We start from the raw sequence: 15,366 nt of genomic DNA on the forward strand, positions 1-15,366 counted from the left end.
ATAATGGTAATAGGTTATTGTTTTATGTCTTAAATATTGATGCATGCTTATGAGTCTTTTGTGTTTTAAGCACTAATTTTATGGTATAAGAAATAGCTGTCCTCTACCATGAATGTATATGTGTGTGTATGTGTGTGTGTGTGTGTGTGTGTGTATGTAGAGTATTTTAGTGGTTCAAAGTGCGTGTGTATGTATATACACATGTACATACTTTGAACCTTGAAAAACTGAATACTCCTTCTATAAGGCACTTTATTAATCCTTTTATGACATGAGTAATACTTGAATTTTATGTAGAGATGTTCCCTGAAATTCTGGGGTATGTTATAATAAGCTAGAGAGTCAAAGAAAAGCTAGATCTACTCCTAAGTGTCAGGTCATACCAGAAGAATTCAGGCCCCGTATGAGTGCAGAGGCCTCTTGTGGAAAGCAGTTTTCTGAGCCACAGATAAAATCTACATGGAATGCATGGAGTGTTCAGGAAGGACTAGCACCTCTGGTGTGATGGCCTGCCAAGCCTTTTTCAGGGCTGCTCATCTACCTTTGGTATCCACCTGCCACACAACTCTCACCTCTGGCTCCAAAAAGCTGTAGCATGCACAGCGACCACACGCCAGTAAAACCATCCCAGCGGGACATCTAAACCAGGTTGAGTGTAACTGACAGACCTCAAACCTGTCTTTGAATTAGGGGATGTTTACACCAAGCATGTGGAGACTTCCCCTGGTGGAATGGGCAGATGAGAACAATTTGTTCTAACAGTCACGAAGGTGGCTGAAGCAGAGCACTTAGAGCTTGATCAGAGGCTGAAGACACCAAGGTGATGTACTGCATCCCGGGCCACTTCCAATCATCTGAATTTTGGACTTCAGTGACTCTGGAAGGGAGAATGAGGCTGACAACTTTGTGCAACTCTGCTAAAGTCAACCCATGGGCTGGTCCTCTTTGAAAACAAAGGGCTAACAACAACATCTATATAATAAATATATACATACACATATAAATATCATATATCTCACATATACATTTAAATATCACATATATACACACATACACACACTTATTTCCTGAAATACAAGAGAAAAACTAATTAGATGAGATCTTGAAATTGTTAGAATTTTGAATAAAGCTCATAACACAATCTTACTATGTAAAGTTCTGACTATGCAAAAGTCAGTAAATGTTTGCTAAGTGAATGAATGACAAAGTAGAAATTAGATACTGAACTGGCTTTAAGTTATAAAGATAATACCATAAATCACTGTGTAGAAATGGGTCATTATTTGACAGTCCTCTGTATAATAGAAAATGGGAGACTGAGAAAGATTAGGGACAAAGCAAAATTAAACAGTGGATAAAATTTACCTTTGGTTCTTTGAGCCCTCCAAATATATATTTCTTATTGACAACTGCTATTTGAGAATAGTGACTCAGCAACTTTTGTAGCAACGTGCAACACAGCATAGTAGATAACAGGATGGACTTGGGGTTAAAAAACCTGGATTCAAATCCATCCTCAGACACTATGTAAACATGGGCAAGTTATTAAATCCCTGAGCCTCAGTCTTCTCATCTGTAAAATGGGGATATTGTTTTCAGTACTTCACAGGATTGTAAAGAAAAAGCACTTTGCAAAACCTGAAACACTATAAAAGTATGAACTACTATGTTTTTCACTGCCCTGGAAATTTATTCTCCATCTAGAGTCATAAATCTCCCATCCACCAGAGTTTACCACTGTTAAGAATAACAGAGCATTCATTAGTGCATAATACAATCAATATAATTACCTCACTGATTGCTGGGTATAAGACTATGATGCACCATTTAGATGAAGTCTTAAATAAATATACATAACTCTGTTCAAATTAAATACTTGCCTGACTAAACTTAGAATCATCATACCATATGTTTTAGAGGTGAAAGGGACATTCAATCATTCTCTTATCACCATTAATTTAATCCTGACTTTCTTTACCAGAGTTAAGTTGTAAATGACATGCAACTAAACCTGAGCATTTTCTTGTTATAAGAAGCCTTCCAGATCTCCTACATAGTTCAGTCCCAGTTTTCTGAATCCCCTTGGGTGGACCCCAAGGGAGTTTGTGGCCAGCCCTATACACATTACAGGAGAGGGAGGAGGCCCTGTAGAATGGATAGAATTTCAAGAGAGAGTTCCTAGGCTGGGGAGCAGATAGAATTACAAGTTATATGGGAATGAGAGATGCCACTGACCAGCAATCCTGCCATGTAGGCAGCCAGAGCACAAAGGTTTCTTTAATTCATGCTTAATAGATGGCTTTGCACTGATGACACGGTCCTTGGCATCCCCACAGGCAGATAAAAATAATTCCAGGGAATGGGGCCCTTTGCCTCTTCATTCATTTCTAACAAGTGTTCCACCTCCTATAGGGTACACTAGTCACAATTCTTAGCATGTTTTCAACAGGGAAAGGAAGACAAATGGAGGTTAGCACTCAACTAAACCAGAACCAGAACCACAGCCAGGATTACCAATGTGAACGTAGCAGTGTGTTTGACAACTGTACGAACTTTTTATACCATTGTGTATCCACTCAGTCATTTAATATATACCATTCTGATACCTGGCTTTAGGATAGCCTCCAGTACTCTCTCTTTTCATGCATTTATTTGTCTACTTGTTCATTTATGCATTTGTTTGTTTTTAACATTCATTTAAAAAATATTTTGAGTTCCAAATTCTCTCCTTCTCCTCCCCACTCATCCCCTTCCCCACTCATCCGATATTCTCTTAAGACAACCTTCAAAGTGAATTTAAAGGAGGACCTCGGTGAGAGTCACACAGAATGGACAGACAAGAATGGTTTGCAATTTGTATCCCTGCAAAAGAATAATCACACTGATGAGTGAGATTACAGATCCATGGGAATATTAAGTATGTAATCCTCTCATGAAGCTGTCATACACTGGTGAAGACAAGGACTGGCAAAGTACTATAACATAGCCTGCCTTTAGGTTTAACCTCAGAGGTTTTCTACTTAAAAGTGGGAACTGTTACTAAGGAGATCAGAATAGGGAAGTTTAAAAAAGATAAGAGCAGATGTTGCCAGATGATAAACCAAGGAATCAAATTTGGTCCAAAACATGGCTATATCAGAAATGAGAAGGTTAAAGATCTTACGGTGTTTGCAATGGCCAGGAAAAGTGTTGTTTCCTCAGCCTCCCCCCTTTTTTTGTGTGGCCCACATACACTTCTTAAAATGCCATCATGGTAGCAAGTGCTTAGACAAAGACATTTCTACAAAAAGATAACTAATAAATTACCAGCACATATTTTGATTGATATCTAATTCTAATTTATGAAATATAATATATTCTAAATATGAAATACAAATTAAAGCAAGATTCAAAATAATAAAAGACAGAAATAAGTTGATTCAATGCAATTCACCAAATATTTATAAGCATTTACTATTTGCAAAGGCATTCTGAATGTGCTAGAAATTGGAAATGTAGGAAAGAAAAATAAGTACAGATCCTCTCCTTGAGGAATTTATAACCTAGTAGCAGAAATATGACCTATACACAAGGTAGGATATGATAACAGCAAAGGGGAGAGATGGAGGCAAAGTGCTCTAAAAAACTAAAAAGGAGAGATAAGCTTCAGCGGGGTACCATTAGGGAAGGTTTTATGGAAAAAGTGACACCTTGAAGGAAAAGAAGGATTTCAAAAGTCAGAGATGAAGAGGGACTGAAATAAGGGCCTAAAGATGAGTTGGAACAAGGTTATAGAGAGCCCTAAATTAGGATTAGAAGTGTATTTTATCTTATTGATGTGGGATCAGCAAACTATGGCCCATAGGCCAAAACCAGCCCACTGCCTGAGCTAAGATTTGGCTTATGGGTTATAGTTTGACGTCTCCTGTTTTAGATAAGAGGAAAGCCACTGAAAGTTTTGAGCAGGGAAGTGATATGGTTAGCCATATATAAAGATATTATTTTGGAAGCTCTGTGAAGGGTAGCTGGGAAAGGGGAACTAATAGAAATAGGAGTTCCAGAAAAAAGACTGTTACTAATACAGAGAAGGGGTGATTAGGGCCTGAAGTAAGGAAGGGGAAAGTATGAATTGAGAGGATGACACTGATGTGAAAGATACTATGGAGACAAAACTGACAAGACTGGGCAAATGACTGAATGCCCAGGGTGAAGAAGAAGAAGAAGAAAAAGTTAAAGACAATTTTGAGGTTTTGTGCCTGAGTCAATAAGAGGATGATGACAGGTTCAGGAGAAAAATTGTGAGTTTCACTTTTGACACAGACATGGTGAGTTTGATGGTGATGGCCAACAGGCATCTGGAAACTTGGGACTGAAACTGAAACGCAGTCTCAGTTGGGTTGGAAATGAATATCTGGAGTCATATGTTTAAAGGTGATAATTGAATCCATGAGAATGGAGGAGATAACCAAGTAAGAGAGTACGGAGGGAGAAGAAGAGAGAGCCAAGGACAAAGCCTTGGAGGATAGCTGCATTTAAAGAGTAAAAGGATAATGATGAAGGAGACCAAGAAGCACCAGTCAGAAAAAATGGAGGACAGCCAGGAGACAGTAATATCACAAAAGCCTAGGAAGGTGATAGAATGAGGAAATGGTCAACAGTGTCAAGTGTTGCAAAAATGTCAACTAAGATGAAATGAAAAAAGGCATTAAATTTCCCAATTAAGAAGTCATTAAAGTCTTTGGAGAAAGCAGTTTCAATAGAATGATGGGATTAGAATATAGAGTCCAAGACGTTTAAGAGTGGAATTGGAAACAGCAAGTATAAATTATTCTTTTAGAAAAGAGATTCCTAACTCTTTGTGCTATGGATTCAAATCTTAACTCAACAGCTATGAGAAACAGTGGGCTGGTTTTGGCCTATGGGCCATAGTTTGCTGATTCCAGATCAATGAGATAAAATACCCTTCTAAGCTTAATTTAGAGCTCTCTATAACCTTGCTCCAACTCATCTTTAGGCCTTTATTTCAGTCCCATTCATCTCTAACTTTTGAAATCCTTCCTTTCCTTCAAGGTCCTGCTCAGGTGTCACTTTCTCCATAAAACCTTTCCTAATGTTCCCCTGTTGAAGCTTATCTCTCCTTTTTAGTTTTTTAGTGCACTTTGACTTCATCTATCCCTTTTGCTATTATCATATCCTATCTTGTGTGTAGGTCGTATTTCTGCTATTAGGTTATAAGTTCCTTGAGGAGAGGATCTGTACTTATTTTTCTTTTCTACATTTCCAATTTCTAGCACATTCAGAATGCCTTTGCAAATAGTAAATGCTTATAAATGTTTGGCGAATTGAATTGAATCAACTTATTTCTGTCTTTTATTATTTTGAATCTTGCTTTAATTTGTGCTATGAACCCATTCTCAGAATGTTTTAATTACACAAAATAAAATACATAGAATTGCAGTGAAACTCAATTATGTTGCAATACAGGTATACAAATATTTTAAAAACAAATTCACAGACCCCCTTAAATCTATCTGTGGACTCTGGGAATCTGTAGACCCTAGATTAGAAACCCCTATTTTAGAAGCTTAGCAGTGATATAGCAGAGCTTACAGGTATGGGGGGGGGGATGTGGGCCCCATGTTCATAAAGTTCTTAGGGCCAAGTAGCAGAGAGGGGGCACATTGGATAGAGTAAAGGACCTGGAGTCAGGATTACCCGAGTTAAAATCCAGACTTAGATACTCACTAGCTACGTGATTCTAGGCAAGTCACTTTAACCTTTATCTGATTCAGTTTCCTCACCTGTAAAATAAGGATAATAATAGCACCTACCTCTCAGGGCTGTTGTGAGGGAGAAATAGATAATATTTGTAAAGTGATTAGCACAGTGCATGGCACATAGCAGAGACTTAATAAATGCTTGTTTCCTTGTTTCTTTTCCAAGTGAGCCTTGCTCATTAGAGTAAATCTTCTTAGGGATACACATCCCAGAAGTCTTTGTGTGGGCTTCCCAGTGTAGCATCACCTGCTGATGCTTCGATTAAGTAGACAAGCTTCTAGCATACTTAGTTTAAAAAAGAGGGGTATCTCACGAGATGTGACAAAATACAGTTTATAATAAATGATTAATCAGGATGGGTAAAGTCAGGGAAGACAAGAAAAAAAATACGAGTAAGTGGTGGCTTCCCTCAGACTATGCAGAGGGTACAGATACACAGAGTACTGGGCCACATGGATCAGTTAGTGAGATTAGGATGGGAAACTGTTATTGGTTCTAAATGGCTTCACACATGATGGAAGTTTATATCTCCTCTATTAATACTTGTTTAGTATAGCCCCTCAGGAGGAAGTAAATGTATGGCACTTTTACCAATAAAAATAACTTATAATTTATCAGGTACTGGTGTGCATATGTATATATATATATATATATATATATATATATATATATATATATATATATATGTATGTATATATATATACACACACACACACATGTACACATACACATATACATATGTATGTATATGTGTATGTATATATATAATTTTATCTGATATATCTCTGTAGAAGTGTAGTAGTAAAAGAGAGAAAGCAAATTTAAATTAATCAATTAAAAAATAGGGAAAACTACTAAAAAACATCAGACTAGGTAAACAAAGAGGTGGAGTCTTATCTGTTCTTCTTATTCTTTCCTTCGCCACTATCGTTCTGTTATTAATTATTCCCCCACAGATATAAAGCTTTATTGAAATGTTCTTTGAATAACTGCTCTGAGAAGTTAGTAAATCCTTATACTCAAGCTGCACGAAATAGGTCAATAATTATTGAATTAAGGGCTCAAGATATTACTGTGTGATGTTTAAATGATATATTTTAAGGCAGATACATTATGATTTAAATGTATCAAATTTTCTAGTATTAAAGGATGACAACATGAATTTCTGGCAACCCGACCATTTCTGCATCTGAAATGAGGGTCAGTCCCTCCTGAATATGCCAAGGGTAGCATTGTCAGAGTTACCAGACACACAAGAAAAAACAGGGAGCTTCATTAAATATATTCTTTACTCAACACCCTATTACAAACCTCACAGGAAATCACTAGAAGTGGTATTAAATGGGGAATGCAAGCAAAAGAGATTGTAACTCAGTGTTAGATTTGGAACCATAAGACCTGGTTCTGATTACGTCTCTGATTTACCAGCTACTAGTTTATAAGAGGCAGTGTGGCATAGAGAGAATATTGGGCTTGAAATCAGAACTAACTATCCTTGAAACTGAGTAGCTATGTAACCATGGACAAGTCACTTAATTTTTCTGAGCCTCAGTTTCTTATCTATAAATGGTAATGAGGACAATAATTTCTGTAGTATTTATCTTACATGGTTCCTGTGAGAGTCCAATGACATGTATATAAATGGCAGTTGTTACTACTTGTATCACCCTAAACAATTACTTAACCTCTCTGATCCTCAGTTTCCAGATCTATAAAATGATAGTGTTGATTTAAATTACTTTTAAGGTCTGTTTCAACTCTAAATCTGTGATTCCGTGACAGAATACTATATTGTTCTCTGAGCATCATTGTTTGAGAGTAGGAAATAGGGCAAAGCCTAAGGGCCAACTCCAAACCCTAATAATTCCAGTTTGAGGTTACTTCTCTCCAGAAGCAATCTAATCAACTTAGACCAGACCCTGGTTCTTTCTCTATACCCACAAGCACAAAGACTGCTTTCCTGGGAACATGTTCTCTTTACACCAAACCTGAATGGGTAATCCCAGAGAAAGACTCACAAACTCACATAATAGACTAGACTAGTTGAGTGAAGGATCCCTAATAATAAAGGTGGGAAATTTCTTGTATGAATATCCTAGCAGCAAAAGTACGCACAGAGCCAGAAGGCTCTGTAGTGGTCATGGCCTAGTGGCCAGTAAGGGCAGTCCATCCAAATCTGTAACTCCACAAGGAGGAATCAGGCTAGTAACACAAGGGTGTGAAGAGAGTAATACATAATCCAAGATCGGTAGCAGGCAGGGTTGTTAATACAGAAGTATTAAAAGAAAAAATAGAATAACAAGACATGCATGGCTTGGCTCTACAGATCTCACATACAGCAATGCTTGAAGTTGTCTGCTAAACTTTGTGCTACCCTAGGCCTGTTTTCAACTATAACCTCCCACACTGGTGCCATGGTGTGAACTTCTACACCAGTATAACCATCTAGATTCATACCTTTGTATAAGCTATGCCCCTATGCACTGAATGCATTCCCTCTTCACCTCTACTAATATCCCTTAGTATCACTAACTCTCTTCAAAATTCACATGGTGTGCTACCTACTACAAGAAGATTCTACAAGAAGATTCTCTCAATCTCCCTTGTTAGTGTCCTCTCCCTTTTGAAGCTATTCTTTATTATTTTAGCTATCTATCTGTTTGTTTGTTTATCTATTTTGAAGTTATATCTACCCCGGAATAGAACGTAAGCTCCTTAAGAGCAGGATCTATTTGTCCTTTTTGCCTTTGTATCATCAGCTACCAAGCATAGTGTTTTTCATATACACACAAAATGAAATTTAAATGTAGTGGGGTTAGATAGAAGTTCATCCCACTGAGCATGCCCTTAGCTCTTCTGACCACTTCCAGGAACAGACTTGTGCTTTGAGTGGATGAATCAATTGTATTGTTGGACACTAAACCACTGACTCAGTTGAACTTAAGAGGGAGAAACTATACCTTGTCTCCATCTCTCTCTTCCTGTCTGCCTACCAGATCTGGATTCTTTGAGCTTCTCCTATGATAGGTGAGGGAGGGGCTACCCTTCCTCCACCCCAATAGTATAGCATCTGCAAGCACATATGTTAGTTTAGGACTCAGAAGTGGGGAATCTGCAGTCTCAAGGCCATATGTGGCCCTCTAGGTCCTCAAGTGTGGCCCTTTGACTGCATCCAAACTTCAAAGAACAAATCTCCTTAATAAAAAAAAATTCCTTTTGTAAAAATTGGACTCAGTCAAAAGGCTCCACCCAAGCACCTAGAAGGCTACATGTGGCCTTGAGGCCACAGGTTTCCCCACCCCTAGTTTAGGTGAACCTGTGACTGGGTCTGAAAACTCCACTTGTCTCATCTGTTTTGTGTTTCATTTCTAAGGATAAGCAATTGAGCAGTGATTCTAAGATGCATGCTTCCAGACTTGGAAGCATTCTTGCAGGTTCTAGAGGTTCGAATCCCCTAGGTCACTGTACTTTGGATGGAAATCTCCAAAAAACAATATGAATATTTATTTTTGGTGGAGGAAAAACATAGCTATCCTATATCTGACTTGCACTGTTATTAAATAGCTTTTTACTCCCCTCCTTTTTGGAAACCCAGACGTGAGCCAAACAAGCTTTAAGGGATCACCCCTGAGATTCTGGGGTGGTGATGTAAAGAGCAGAGAGTTTAAGAAAAAAAAATGACCCATTTCTCTAGTTGTCAAGCTCCCCCAGAATTGAACTCAGTGCTCATAGTGGTTTAGAAGTGAGGGGTGTGTTAGGAGAGAGGGTGAGGGAATATGTGCTCCAGGTCCACTGAGCCCAGAAGCGGTTGCTTCTGTTGCACAACAATAACCCTTCTCAACAATATTGATTGATTTTGAGATCTTGTGTTTCAAGTTGACCCTGCCCATAATGCTTCAGGGGACAGGAAAAGGGCTGTGAATTGGGGTAAGAATGACAAAGGGGCAGGCAGCCTATGAATTCTGGAAAGAAAAGAGCCACCCAAAACAGAAGATAACATGGCATTCAAAAGGGAGAGAAGATGCTTCTGGCTCTAAATCCATTTTCTTTAAGATAAGCTGACAATAACAGTTTATATTTATATAGTGCTTAAAGGTTTGCAAAGTGCTTTACAAATATTATCTCATTTTATCCTGGAAGGTAGGTGCTATTATTATCCCTATTTTAAAGATGAGGAAACTGAAGTCAAGTGACTTGGTCAGGGTCACACAGCTAATAAATTTTTGAGGATGGATTTGAACTCATCTCCCTGACTCCTGGTCCAGTGTCTAGTGTGCCACTTAGCTGCCTCTATAACAGTCATGTTGCCCCTCTGGGCTGGAGTAGGCTCATGAAGCTAGAAGTAAGGCCGGCAGATGATACAAAGGTAAAATTGATAGTCTTTGGCAACAGATTTGGGGGTGAGAGAAATTGAGAAGTTGAGGATGACACCTAACTTGTGTGCCCAGGTGATTGGGAAGATGACGTCCAATAAGAAGGCACCCAAGACCAGTCATGTCATGAGTTCCCTCAACTGACCAAACCTGAACTCAAGTGAACATGCACCCTCTGAATGCCATAAGTGAAACAGCATTGGGAAATGTTTGATGGCTCCTAATATCAGAGGCTTTGGAGGAAGTGGAGTCTATGCATCTGACTCATGTCCAAGAATGCTAGTCAATTAATAATGACTGTAAATTCTGTTAGTGCACTTGGGCATGTAGGCTACACATTGTGTATCCAGGAGCTATCTCCTTCAATTATGTCATTCTTTCTCTCAGATCTCACCTCCTCCATCATGCAATTCTTTCCATCAAGCAAGATTTGAGCACATAAAAAAACTACACTCTAGAGAAAGAAGAACAAAATGGCAGACTAAGACTACTTTTTGCTACTCATAGTCATTTCCTTCTCTGGGAGATATAGTTATACAACATAAGCTAGCTGTAAATAAAATAATGCAACATTATTTATATCTCTGCAGTGCTTGTTTTCTTTCCATGACAGTTTATCAAAGTAGTAGGTGTCTACAACAGAGCTTCCTAATATTTTCCTCTTTGGAATATAGTCTGATTTGCATGTACGTAGTGTCAAAGTTGAAGTGAGCAAATATAATAATGATGCACTCTATAATACAGCAAAGTCTGTCTTCTGAGAAGTAAACTTTTAAAATATTCATTCATCCTTCAGCGGGAAAAGAGAAATATTTATATTTTTCTTCTTTAGAACTAGGATGGAGAGCCAAAAATACATATGCTTGCATCATAGAGAGGCATCATAGTGTAGTGTCAAGTATATTGGACTTAAAGACAGAAAACTTAGCTTCAATTTTAGCTCTGATGCTTACTATTTATATGACCATGGCTACATCACTACTCAACCTTGTTTTTCTCATCTATAAAATGGGAATAATATCCTCACAGTTGTGAGGAAAGCATTCAATAAGCCTTAAAGTTCAATATAAAATTTGAGTTATTATAATAACCTCAACTCTTACATCTATGATTCAACCACTTGAACAGTGGTTACCAAACTTTCCCACCCTCTGGTCTGTGTGAGCTGTCTCTATATCCTTTCTCTGTGCACTAAAAAAGAAAATAATAATATTAATCTTGTTTTTTGTCCTTCAAGTGGCAAACTTAAAAAAATATATCCTGCAGTTCACCTTTCAGATGAGATGTTTAGCTATTCAGAATCCTGAAGTTTCATTTCCACCACCCCTTGCCTTTTCTCAGCATCATAGCAAACTTTAATGATTTGGTAGCAGAATGTACAGGAAGAGAGGGTCAACTCAACTCATTCATTTAATCAGTAGCTCTGTTCTGCCAAATGCTTATTTGGAGTTAAATTAAGCCAGCAATCATGAGTGTCTGCCTATCTGTTATGGACTCCATATCATACAGTGCCTATTGCCTCTTCAAATATCCATCTCCTTGATCTCCATTTAGAGCAACCCTGCATATTCTGAACAAGATACAGAACCTTCCACCAAATACCTTTACCTACAGATTTCATAATTTCTTTTTCTATTTCATTTACCAAAGCACTAATCTCTATGACACTGGAGAGCCCAACATATTTGTTCCTTTTTGAAAAACTGACTTGCCATGGATACCTATGGGAAATTTGCCAGAAATAGTGGCATTCTGTGGCAGCAGTTCAATTTTGAATTAAAAGATGGATCATTTGTATTCTATATTTATGAACTGAAAACCAAAACCAAATGCCTCCAGTGAAGTTCTATTATCAAGCAACATTATGGTGTGGAGATAAACTTCAATTTAACTGAACATTCATTAGATGCCTACTATGTTCCAAGCATAGTAGAGGACACTGAAGATATAAACACAAAAAAAGAACTATCTCCTGTCTTGAAGGAGCTTACATTCTACTCTAGGTGGCACAGTGGATAGAGTACAGGGCCTGCAGTCGGGAAGAAGAGTCTTCCGGAGTTGAAATCTGCCTCAGACAGTTACTAGCTGTGTGACCCTGGGTAAGTCAGTTTAACTCAGTTTGCCTCAGTTCCTCAAATGTAAAATGAGCTAGAGAAGGAAATGGCAAACTGCTACAGTATCTTTGCCAAGAAAACCCCAAATGGAGTCACAAAGAATCAGATGTGACTGAAACAACTGAATAACAATAACAAATGCCAATGGAACACAAGCTATCATGATTCCTACCCATCTCAGAAAGTTCCAAGTATGGACCAGTAAGAGAATTCATCGATTGCTCATCAATTCATTAAAGAATTCACTAATTCAACAGCATTTATTAAATACCTACCACGTTCTAGGTACCGTATGAGGCACAACACAAATGTATGGGACAGAAATTTTAAAATAATAGGAGAGACATCTTTAAGAGAAACAAAGTAAATTTATTATACAAACCTTGCAAGACTTGGGCACACCTCCATAAGGGAGGAGGCGAGGTAAAAGAGAACCTGCTTTAATTTATAGTCTTAATGAAAAAGATTCCCACCCACCTCTATCCCTTCTCACCATTGGCTGGGGTGGGTGGGCTTACAGTCTAGGCGCGAAAACTACACAGAGGACCAAGATTGATCCTGTTCGTCCAGGTTTTTCCCTATCAGAACTCAACTGCCAGGGTGGCGTCTGAAAGTCTAGGAGGAGAAATGGGATGGGGGAAGGAGAGACCCTTCCTGGAGCAGAGAACAAATAGCTCACAGGAAGTTCATTATCTTCTAATATCTGAGAGAGAAAGGGGGAAGGGCATGCCTTCCCAAAATTACAAGGCCAAATCCCAGAACCTCTCCATTAGACATACCCTGTGAAGTCTTCACAATTATCCAACCCACACGCAAACGAAATAGTCCTTGCCCTCAAGGAACTTACATTCTAGCTTACATTGACCTAGGACTAGCCTAGTTAAGTTCGGGAAGGTGGTCATCATCAGAATGTTGGCTACCAGGTAATGACTTTTTTTTTTCACAGTATGTAAGGACATGACAAAAAGTTTGCTCAACTGAATGTTGAAAGACATGCATTTGTGGGAAGGGAGAGGGAAGTCTCTTGGTGCTGGGTCAGGGATATAGTGAGATCACTGAATCACTTTTGGCATACTATAAATAAATTTTGGAGCCCTGTGTCAAAGTCTTAGTCACCTTATTCTCGTTAGGACTCTGCCTACTCTCTCCCTCCTTCTACACTTTCGATTGGAGAAGGAAGTACATATGGAGATCAAGAAATAGTAGCCCAAGACCCCTGCCTCTGTAATAGGCAGGAAAGGAAGCAATACCAAGAGAAAACAGAACAACAACAACAAAAAAAAATAATTCAACATTTCCTTTTGCAGTATTTTTTTTTTCTTTGCAGGGGGAGAAATGTTTTTATTTCTTTGTAAGAGTTTCCACTATAAATAATGGTTTTTACTTTTTAAAAAATCCTATGGACAAGGTCATTTGAAAGTTGGTACTCCTGTATTTATATTTACTAGACTCTTCATCTATTCAATAGTTTTATTTTCTAGATAGCTACTACTCTTTAATGAATTTTTTGTGAATCTACAATGCTAATGACACTCCCTCTAAGTTTTCTTTCATTAACAAAAATAGTGACTTAAAAGCCATGAAGCCATCCTAAGAAGAAATAGAGATGATGTATAGGTAAATGGAAGTTACACATTATCCAATTACTTCATCTTAGCCAACTGCTTCAACCTGCCAATCGCTGGACATAAACTAGAAATGTTAGCAAGTAGAAAAATGGACTAGATTTAACTTCATTTTCCCCCCTGCTTACAGGAAAATGATATAGCCTAAACCTAGGCATCCAAGAAGAGGGAAAGAGCCCAAATAATTTATTATCACAATACTACTGTTTACTATAGTTAAAAGTATGGGGCACCTTGATATTTAGGGGGAAAAATTAAGAGAGATTTGGGGCTTTATTTAATATTAAGAAAATTAAACAAACAAAAAAACAGGAAGTCACTAGAAATACAAAGTTTAAAGAAACCTTGAAAAAAAGAGGTCAGGAATAGGAAAGCCAAGACGTATAAAAAATGCTAAAAGTGGTGCTTGACTCCTCCAGGCTTAGGCTGGACATGGAAAATAACGATGATGAAAGAAGTAAGGGTGAATTTCAGTTAAAAGTTAGAATCATGACTCTCACTTCTATCTAACAGGGTCCAATTATATAAATGACTGGGCATGTCCATGTAAGGAAAAAATGCCATCCTGTATAGTTGTTGTATATTTGCTTTACAAATGGATAAGCAAAGACAGGTACAAAAAAACATAGATGAAAATAGGAAACAAGCTTTGCTGAGGCATTTCTCTATTCAGAATCTACTTTTCTATATTGTCTTTCATTAACCCAGGATGATATGGGAAAAAAAAAACCTGTGATGAAGATTGACACAAAAGTCTTACTTGTATTAAATTAAATGAAAATCTTTTTGACACTCTACACTATTCTTCAGAAGAGCTTAAGGGAAAGATATATTTCCCATATAGTTTGGTTATATAACCAAGTATATGCTGATTCCTTAGAACATGCTGCCATCTAGAGACTAAAATAGATATTATTGCAAGCTATACCATACATGTCTATAAAATTAGTAGGGTAGATAGTTTTCAGGAAAATATACCTATGCGATATTCATTTTAAATGCGTGAATGAATTTATGTACTGAATTCAGATTTGCATATGCACATATGCCGTTGCTGACTTTTATACTATATCATACTACTTTACAGTTGTTATTGTTTGCATAATAAGTGTAGCACCCCCTCTGAGCTATTTCCCACAGAGAGGGGCTATTCCTAAGAGATTCTACAAGTAGTCCATAGGGCCACTCTTCTAATAATATAGGTCAAAAACCTTCTCTGGTCAACTTTATATTAGTAGTTAGCCAGAAGACACAAATCAGCGCTTAGCAAAGGCATTTATTATGATGGCATAGCAAAATCAGTAGCTATAAAACATACCCTCCCATAAATCTGGGGCATATTCTCCTACAAAGATATACAGTGTTCATGGGAAGATTGGAATCCAACTTAGAGTGCAATGTTAGTGAGGCATATGTGTAGGACATGAATGTGATGCAGTAGAGAGAGCATAGAACTTGAAGTCAGAAAGAAGTCAAATCCTGCCTCAGATACTATGT

The sequence above is a fragment of the Trichosurus vulpecula genome, chromosome 4, assembly GCF_011100635.1.
Source record: "Trichosurus vulpecula isolate mTriVul1 chromosome 4, mTriVul1.pri, whole genome shotgun sequence".
In the NCBI taxonomy this organism is placed as follows: Eukaryota; Metazoa; Chordata; class Mammalia; order Diprotodontia; family Phalangeridae; genus Trichosurus; species Trichosurus vulpecula.